At 42.6% G+C, this 9503-nt stretch overlaps 1 protein-coding gene across 1 annotated transcript in view; it reads right to left on the bottom strand.

Moving 5' to 3' along the window:
* The window catches only part of LOC108573407, a 134263-nt gene that overhangs the window by 102460 nt on the left and 22300 nt on the right, over window positions 1-9503 (bottom strand). The window contains exon 2 of the mRNA XM_017935848.1: window positions 3156-3266. The gene's annotated coding sequence lies outside the window, so the exon portion shown is untranslated. The remainder of the gene's footprint in view (window positions 1-3155; window positions 3267-9503) is intronic.

Here is a 9503-nt window from a genome sequence, read left to right as displayed (position 1 = left end):
ATATCACCGAGGATCCGCGCAACCCACCCGCCCGACACCCACGACATAAAAACTTCAACCTATTTGCTATTTAAGCTACCTAAATTATAGTTTACCTATTACCATCGTCTAATCTAAACCAACTACTTATCTCGTGTATTATCGTTAAAAAGATATCGTTAAATATTGTATTTTATTAAAATGAAGTTCTAAAACAAATTAATTTTATTATTTATAGTAGAAAGAATGCAGCGTTAACCCTTTGCGATCGGCACATTTCTCTGGTTGGACTATCAGCTAGTCGAAGCAAATTTAAATTTTCAAAGTTATTTTTGCATAGTTTATTTATTATATATATAAGGATATTGAAAAACAGAATATTTTGAAACTGATACATTTTGTTTAATACATACTAGTTATAGTGCATAAAAATAAAACGTTTTAATTTTTGTAATTTTCCAAAGTATGATACTTGACAAAACAAAGATCATGCCGCCATAGCGGCGACACCGATTTCTAGAACAAAATTGAAATGCCGCCACTATGGCGGCACCGATCGCAAAGGGTTAAAAGCGATGGGTTCACGTTTAATTTTTAGAATCAAATTTTTAGATGAATTGTTCTCGAAACTTTATTGTCACACCTGATACGCAATCGGTCAAAAATTTCAGGCTACTTGAAAATTTACACCAATATTTCTCAATAGCAATTTGACTTTGTTTCGATAGATTAGAATAACAAAAAAGTTCGTTAAATGTTTCCTAAATTGGCTACCTTCTTTCTGCAAAATTTTCAAGCTTTTGGCCGACAGTGTACATATTTGGAATTTCGTGCTGTTTTATTTTGGATCAGAATAGGTTTATTGCAGTTTTGGCTATAATTAACACATTGCATACGGAACTTTATCTTCTGTATTACAGAAACTAGAGACTAGTATCTTTTTGATTTTTCAGTGGTTCTTTCTCCAAGCATACAATTTGTCATTTGCCTTACTGATTTACTTCATTAACAATAGTTACGTATCTATTATTTTTCCATTTCGATTTTATTTATTCATACTTATCTTCCGAGGACGAAATTTCAGTAGAAAGTACCGTTCGACTTCACTCGGGAAAATTATACAACTTTTCTTGTATGCGAATTTTTTTATTGTCAGTTCAATTAAACACTTTTGCTTGTTACGCTGTTTATCATTCGTAATCACATTTGCATATCGTGACATAGATATAATTCCATAATCCCTCTACAATGTTCAGTTGCGGGATATCTCATGAGCCGGACGCAATGTGTTAATACTTGACGAATGGTTCATATCTATCATTCGACTAATCCACCGACTATAATCACCCGTTGCTACGCATGAGACTCAAAATTGGAAACGACGCAACAGCAAACATGCAAATATACAAAGCAAGTTTCGTTTATAGGAGAGAGAGAGAGAAAAAGAGAGAGAGAGAGAGAGAGAGAGAGAGGGACCAGGCATGTCAGAAACAGACCGAACGCGGCTCTGTCGTGTATCATTTTCGTTCCACCGACGCGATTTCGACTATACACCGAGCCTCGAATGTGAGAAACTCCGTGGATTAAAACCGAGTATATACGGGATTACCTGGGATACACCGCGAATTTATGCGTCTTCGTAAGACACGGTGCTTCTTCATGTTTGCAGAGAGAATTGTAATAGCGAGGGGGAACGGTGTGGAGTGGTGGTTTGTTGGGAATTTTAGGGTAATTTTGGTGCACGTTGCTCTGCTTTAGAGACGGTGCTGAGAAATTGAGAACAGAGTAATTAGCGCCCGACTTCGTTTAGCGATCTACGTATGCACGAAACTCAATTAGAATTCTCTGAAATTTCGAAGAATTCGATCTTCAAAATATATCCTATATAGACAAATAACGAACCTTATTTTACAGATTTTACAAGGTGAAAATATGAATTTTGAAAATTCTAAATTAATGTAAAACATTCGAATTCAATATTGAATTCCTTCTCATAATTTTCCAAAATGAAATTTTATTTAAAAATAATATTCAACGAACACAAAAATTCTGAATTAAAATCAAACATTCCAACTACCTTCCATACTGAACTAACAAAACATTCAAATTTCCTAATTTCTTAACTAATCATCCCCTCTATCTCACCGTCTTCTTTCCCACGCGAAATAGTCTCCGCGATCCTTCACCTCCAGAAAACAACCCGCAATTCAGCCAGGAAATCACATTCGACGGTTCCAACGTTCGCCAATTTCGGCTAGATACCAGCGTATCGCGGGACAACTGGCCAGCCAGATAATCCGCAGAATGGCGCGAGATAATTCAGCGGATTCCGCGAGGCCGGATAACCGAGACGGAAGCGATTACAGGCGTTGGAAGGCGGCATCGAAATGACACAACACAGAATAAATCACGGGAAAGGAGAGACGTGTGATTACGGTTAGGCGAACGTTGCACAGAGTTTACGAGGGATTCTGTTATCTGATACGAACTCGCTAGACGGCGTCAAGTGCAACATTCAGGTAGCCTGCTCACGTACTTTTCTACCCCTTCTCTTTTCCCATTTACCGCCAGAGAATTTTTCTTCTCTCATTCAACCTGTAATTACTTCAATTTTTCTCTTTGCTTTCCGAACGACCAATTTGACAGTATGAATGTTTAGAGCGAGTGAGCGAGTTTCGAGAGCTAGAGAGAAGAGGGTTTGGATCGAGTGGCTGAGATCAGGGTGCAAAAGAAGAACGCATGGCTAGCCAAGGTTTTAGGTGAACGTGTCCTGGGAATGTTTGCGTGGTTTGTCCGGGTACAGTGAAAGGGATGATGGAACGGAGAAAGAGAGAATGTGTGGGTTTTGTGTTCTGTTGTTGCTCGAGTTGCAGATTAAAAGAACTGTTTTAACTTCGTTTTATATTTATCACGAGTAAAAATCCCATCTTTTCATTTCGAAGCAGTCATTATAATTAGCCTGCGGATACTTAGGCAATTATGACATATTGAAATATGCAAAATAGGTGAAATTAATTTTGCCTACCTTACCGACTGTGCTAAATATTCTAATTTTACTCTCATATATTTTGCATATGTTAATACATTATACCTGCACAAACATTCGCAGTCCGCCTATAATATTCGCCAATGTTTTCGCAGTATAAATGATCGAAGCTCGCGATTGTCTCACTCACCTTGTTGATCTGTCGTTGCAACTTTGTGATAGTCGCTCGATCTCGCTGCGAAGCGAGGCGTTCAGCTTGTAATGCCTGCTCCAGTTCCTGGACTCGCTCTTCCAGACTCTCCTGAAACACCCAATAATTCTCCGTGAAAAACAATTGGAAAAAAATCCCCAAATTTACGAGTAAAGCGCACGAGAAATCTCGCGATTCTACGTAGAAAATTAATTCGGTCGCGTAAGACACCGGGTGTTTCTGTTATATTGCTAATATCGATGGCTGAAAACACGGGGAAAAAATTACACACCACCACCCCTCTCTCTAAATTCGTAACTTGGAGTTTGTGTGTACTCGACGTTAACGAACCCGGAAAAAAGAGGAGATCCCAGAGTTACGGAAACATTTAACGAACTCCGTTGGCGGTATTTTTTCCGCGGAGAGAAAAAACGGAAAAAAAAAAAGAAATAGAAGGAGAAAAAAATCGTGTAACTGACGGGGGAGGAGCGGGTTGAACCGGTATTTCTCGGTTTCCGCAGAGCCGAATCGGCCATCCGCGTGCTCGTAATCTCCAAGTACACGTAGGAGCGCGATCTCTCGAGGAACTTTAAGCCCCTGTTAAGGCAGCTTAAAACTCGAGCAACAGGAATTACGGAAAGTTTCCAGTTCCGTTGCGTTTGCGGCCGCGGAAGTTAATTGAGAAACGGTCGAGCGTAAGCTTTCGATCTATGCGCGATTCCGGATCCAATCGCCGCGCCGCGCCGGCCAACTGGGTCCCTCAGATAACGTTACCTGGAACTTCGGTCCTTGTTCAGGTTAAGGGACGATTTTTTAGTTTAGATTTGAACGGAGATACCGGACCGCTTGGTAATCAGACGGAAGATTGCGATCGATTTGAAAGTTTGGGACCACTGTGCGTGCCATTGCAAAGTAGCGATCTTCGGGTCGCTTTTGACCCATAGCCTTCTTATTTTTTTAATAACTTTTGGTGGTATTGAGTTTCCTTAACATTGTGGACCATGAAAGATAACACTATCCTTCCCTTAACATTGTATTAAAAGTTTATCGTCTAGGTTTACATAGCGTGCTGATAAAAATTCTTACACATAAGGTCTTCGGGTCTTTTTTGATCCCAGAGACATCACTCTCCATTTACTAACAAGTGAAATAAGAATTTTATCAAAAATTAACCGAAGAAAAACGAGGGACTGATCGCTAGATCCATCTAATCCGAAAACCGTCGATTTTAGAGGTCGACATCCCTCGAGTACCGAAAAGCCGATGAATCGGCTAGCGGTAGATAAAGTGTGAAGTGTTACAAGGGTTAAAAATCTGACCAAGAAAAACCCAGGAGTTTACCTATTCCAATTAAAATTAACAATTTCCCCACGAACGGGCAAGGTTGAATTTACCCCGTAAACACCAACCAGCCGTAAAAATTGCACCAAGTGAAGGAAGCACCTGAGAAGTCACGTTCCAATCGTAAAAAAGCCCCAGCTCTCTGTCTTCGAGGTCCCGACAATCCGACGGCCCTTTTCACTTTTTCGCCCTGGTAACCCTACCGCCGCCCACGGAATAATAACTCGTGCTCGCCTAATTTACGTCTTCGACCAGGGTATTTCCGATTATCAAAAGCGCTCGTTCAGCCGTGAAACGAACGGAATGCTAATGAGTCGACCCACGAGGGCTGTTGGTCGCGATTTGACCATAAGTATCGGTGCAATCCATTAGATTCGAGGCGACGCCGACGGTTTCAGGGGTCCTCGAGTGTCGACCCAACGACGTTTCGCGTTGGCGCGACCACGCGGGGGATGATTCGTATGCGGGGGCACGTAGCTGCAATTCACCCTTTCCAACCCCTCCGCGCTCGAGTCCACGTTTTAGTGCTCCACGAGTACGCCTGGCTATTGTTTGTCGCGAACCAACGAAATTATACCGGGTGGTCCGCGTGACGTCGATCGCGTCTCGGTTGGACGGCACGGGGTAAAAGGCGAGTCGGTGAATTTTTGGGGGGGTTGATTGATATTGCAAAATTAGTTGCGGGAGTTGATAGTAAATTCTGTTTCTTTTTGTAAATTATTTATTAGAATGCTGTTGAACGTGTTAGAGGTGGCGTGTTGCAGAAGTTTGAGAGCTTTTCGACTGTTTTTTGGTGTTGTTGTGCTTGCGCACGGTGATCTAGCAGGTTGTAGAAACACTGATGAATTACTGGGGAAACTGGTGAATTACCGACGACTCGCGTAATTTACTTTGTTTGAAAACAAAGTTTTCGGAAAGTTTGGTTTCGCAAGTGTGCAAAGTGCTGTAATTTTTATCGCATTGTAAGTTATTTTGTGTTAAATTGCAGTGTGCGTTACAATTACAGGTGTTACGTGTGATATGATAATCTTATCTAAAAATTATAGTTACTTTGGTTTCAAATTTTTTCAAGCCAATTTTACAGATTTTTTTCGTTTAAAAAATATCAACGAGGCGAATATTTTTGTTAGGGGAATTTGGAGTGTTTCCGAACGATCGAGATGAAGTTGCAAGAGAGAACGTTCGCTGGTGAAAGTTCCGTTTGTCTCGGGATTAATTCGTGATACACCCTGTATAAAGTGGCAAGGGTGGATTTCCTTGCCAGCTCGCGTATACTTGTAAATCTGTATTAAAGGGTTTCCAGAATGACCATGGTTGACATTATCGGGAAAGTATTGGTTTCCCTTGGATTAATGGCGCACGCTGCGCCGTGAATAATTATGAGCCAGCCAGGCCAGAACAAACAAGAAAAGATTTAAGGCTCAGTCGCCCCTCGTTGTAATTTTTCTCTCGCTTCAAGGTTGTATATTTTCCTGTGCTTTCCCACCCAAACATTTTCTGCTTTAGTTTTGTTTACGGTGCATTCTCCAACACACGGTAAACGCAATATTTCCCTTCGTTTTTATCAAAATTTCAAACCTCCTACCAGCGAAAATTCTCATATTTTGCTACTACCAATTTTTCTCGTTAGAAAATACATGTCGATTTTGGCTCAAAGTGGAACGTAAGACACTAAAACGGAAAACACAATACTTACTTTCACAAATGATATTCAAAATTTAATTATTTTTAATTCTCAAAGATGAGAAATTGCAAAAAAGATGTTTAAAAAATTTGACGTCACTCAGCAAGGTCGCCAGCTTACAAAGCTAATCACGCGTCTCTTGTTACCCACTTGTTGTCCCAGAAACTTTTGCTACACCCTGTACAATCCAATTCTTCCCGAAATTCCGTCATTCTTCACCCTCCACCCTCGATTCCCCCAGCATCTCAAGAATTCCTTCACGGTCGTCCAGCGAAAGCGGGACATTCCCTAAACAATAAGCCCGTCTGGCCGTATTTTTCCATAATTAATCGGAATCCATCGAATCCTCGCCCCGCATCCCTCCAAGACGGCGTGCGCGTTCTCCGTCTCGTCTTTCAGACGGCAGCGTCTCGTCCACACGGTCGGCGCAATTATAACCAAGCCGTCCTCCCTGTATAACTAGCCCTTGTCTCGTGTTCACCCTTCACGGTGGACGGAAGGGCGTCACCATTCGGAAGACCCATAGAATTAGTACGGGGACTTCCGGGACGTCATTTAAAGTACAGAACCGCCACGATGAGGCCACTCTATATGCAGAGATTCCGTTAAATTGCAAACGCCCATTTTCCAAGGGGCCAATGGTGGGAGGCGAAATGGGCAAGAGGTGAACGAGGAGGGCAAGGGTAAGGTCCCGGGTCCGTGTCGCCCTCGAGTAATCAGACGGTTAACTCGATCCAGGGAACGTTTACGGGACGACAGCTCGAGCCGATTTTCTTATGCCCTCGGAGAGAGAAAAGCTTCCGCGTGTCCTACGACGTCTGTCCGCCTTTCTCGAGGACAGATACTCCTCCCAGGGAATGTTAATCTCGACGGGAATGAATTTATTCCAATTCAACCGAGAAAAGATTAAATCGCGCTCCAAGGACCGGCTAAGGGTGTTATGAAAGAGATTGATTGAACAGGGCCAATTGGCTGTTGTGCAGATGTCTGGCTTGCTGGGATGGCTCGTTTCGCTTTGCAGTTTCAGCGTTGGGAAGTGAAGCTTGGATTAGCTGTTTGTATAAAAGACAGCTTTAATTCACCGCTTATCATTTTTCGTAAAAATGTGGTTTTCACGTAATTTTCAGGACTTTAAATTCTCAAGGCTGCTATGCGGCGTTCTTATTGCTTTTGCGTTGGAGTTTCAGTGTTGAGAAATAAAGCTGAAACACTTTGATACACGACAAATATTTCATTTTCTCTTCGTCATTTTTCGAAGAACGCGATTCTTTCACCCCTTTCGCGGCGTGTAACCGCGACGGAGCTCGATACCGACGAGAAAGAGGCGTCGTCTATTTCGAGAACGAACTATTCAAACGGTCGTGTTTAGGCAAGATCTTGATTTAAGGGTGTTTCGTGTCTCGTTGAGACGCGTCGGGCCGAGCAGCTGTTAGTTGAAATTACGATCGTTTCGCTGCGAAGGTGGAGCGGGGGTGTACGCAACGCGCGGCCAAAGAGAACGCACGGTGTATTCTCTAAAACGCGACGCGGGACCGTCGAGAAATTTGCGCCGACGTCGCGGCGCTCCTTTGTCGTCGCCTGATGCTGACGCGCACGTTCAATTTCGACGTCAACCAAGGTGTGAAACTCCTCTCCAAACAGCGCACCAGCCAACCACGCATCCAGACACTTCCTCTCCCTCTCAAGTCGAGAGTTTCAGTGTTGCAATATATCTTTCTAATTTTCAATAGTATCTTTTACGATTTTATTAACTTAAGTGTCTTTCTGTCTCTGAGGAGAAATTCCGATATTTATCGCGGTACCAGACTCTGAATTATCGGAATTATACTCCTATTATAGAATTTTTCATTTCTCCCAACTCCCGACACTCCGAAAATCGAACGTCTCGCTATCAACTCGTCTTCGCGAAACCGCCGCGAGAGACCCAAGCAACCAGCTCCTCTAAATCACGAACGTTCGTCCGAAGTCAGGAATAGGAAACAGCTCCAAGTCCTCGGGAGCTGTACAATCAAAGGATTTCCCTATTCATAACAGACTAAATCAAGAAGCAGCGACGTGAGACATCAAACAAGCCCATTCGTAATCCGGGAACCGGTCGAAATCCGAATCTCAGCCGCGATAAATCTGAAAACGAGAGTGACGTCCGAATCGTACCATCTCACCACGGAGATTTAATAGACTTTCAACGGGAAATATGATCGCTTTGCATACGCGGAGAGAGCCTAGAGGCAAGGGTGTCCTTTGCAGCGTGCCAGCCACTTACTCCACAGAGAGACTTACCCCAAAGACGACAACGGCTCTTTGGTGTCGAAATACGTGTGAAGCATTCGTGCCTCTAAATACGACCGCCTCAGGTTAACATCTCCCCTCTCCCTCTTTCTTATCTCCGCGTCTACCAGAGCTCGCGGTCTTCCTTCAAAACGCGTTACACATAAATCTTAATGAACATCGAGGATTTACGGATCGTTTATACACGTTGCTGGAAACGCTCGCTGGGAAGATTAAGCGAGCTCGCGAGACGCGAAACGTTTCAGATTTGCGCGCCGAGGGAAAAATTGATTTTGTTTAATTACCAAGCTCTTCGTTGGGGAATTTTTGCTTGATTAATTGAAGAGATTTCAGTGGTGATTTGTACCGGGGAAAGATTGCCGGGGATTAGCGCTGTATCCTTCGTTTCTCTGCTAAAATATCAACCACGTGAGATCGTTCCTGTGGGATCTAGAAATTTTTGATACTTCATTTTTTCACAAAATTTCAAGCTACTTTTGAAATATCAATTTAAATTTCGGCAAATTAACATTTCATCTTAGACACTGAGGAAGTAGCTCACAGGAACACGGGTCAACAACCTGAAAATTAGTTACTTCACAGCTAAAGTAATTTCACTAAACTCTGAAACAAGACTAAAATATATCTTCGATTGCATCAACCCACTTCGACAGATGAAAAATCGTCAGAAACTCGTAACAACTTGAGCGAATCGTAAAGCAGGAATAAAACAGCGTTAAACCACCGCGTCCACTTTACGATCGCCGTTTATCGCCGATATTCAGTTATCAAGCGTTAAAAAATTTCATTGCCGGTTTAAACAGCGTTAACATACCAATCATCCGCTATTATCGGCGTTGTACAAGCTCCACGGAAGCGTCTATAAACCGAATTTCAACAATCGATCGTTCTACCGCACATCGAAGACTCTCGTTCCATTTAAACGTGTCTAACTGATTTACACGCCGATAAAGATATGATTCTAAACCGATTCACCACCGGCGGTTAATCCTGGCGTTTCTTCCTTTTTCAACGAATTATCGGCGAACACCACA

Source organism: Habropoda laboriosa, unplaced genomic scaffold (genome assembly GCF_001263275.1).
Source record: "Habropoda laboriosa isolate 0110345459 unplaced genomic scaffold, ASM126327v1 scaffold92, whole genome shotgun sequence".
Taxonomy (NCBI): domain Eukaryota; kingdom Metazoa; phylum Arthropoda; class Insecta; order Hymenoptera; family Apidae; genus Habropoda; species Habropoda laboriosa.
Note: the sequence above shows the minus strand (reverse complement) of the source record. Positions and strands in the feature narration are given on the sequence as shown.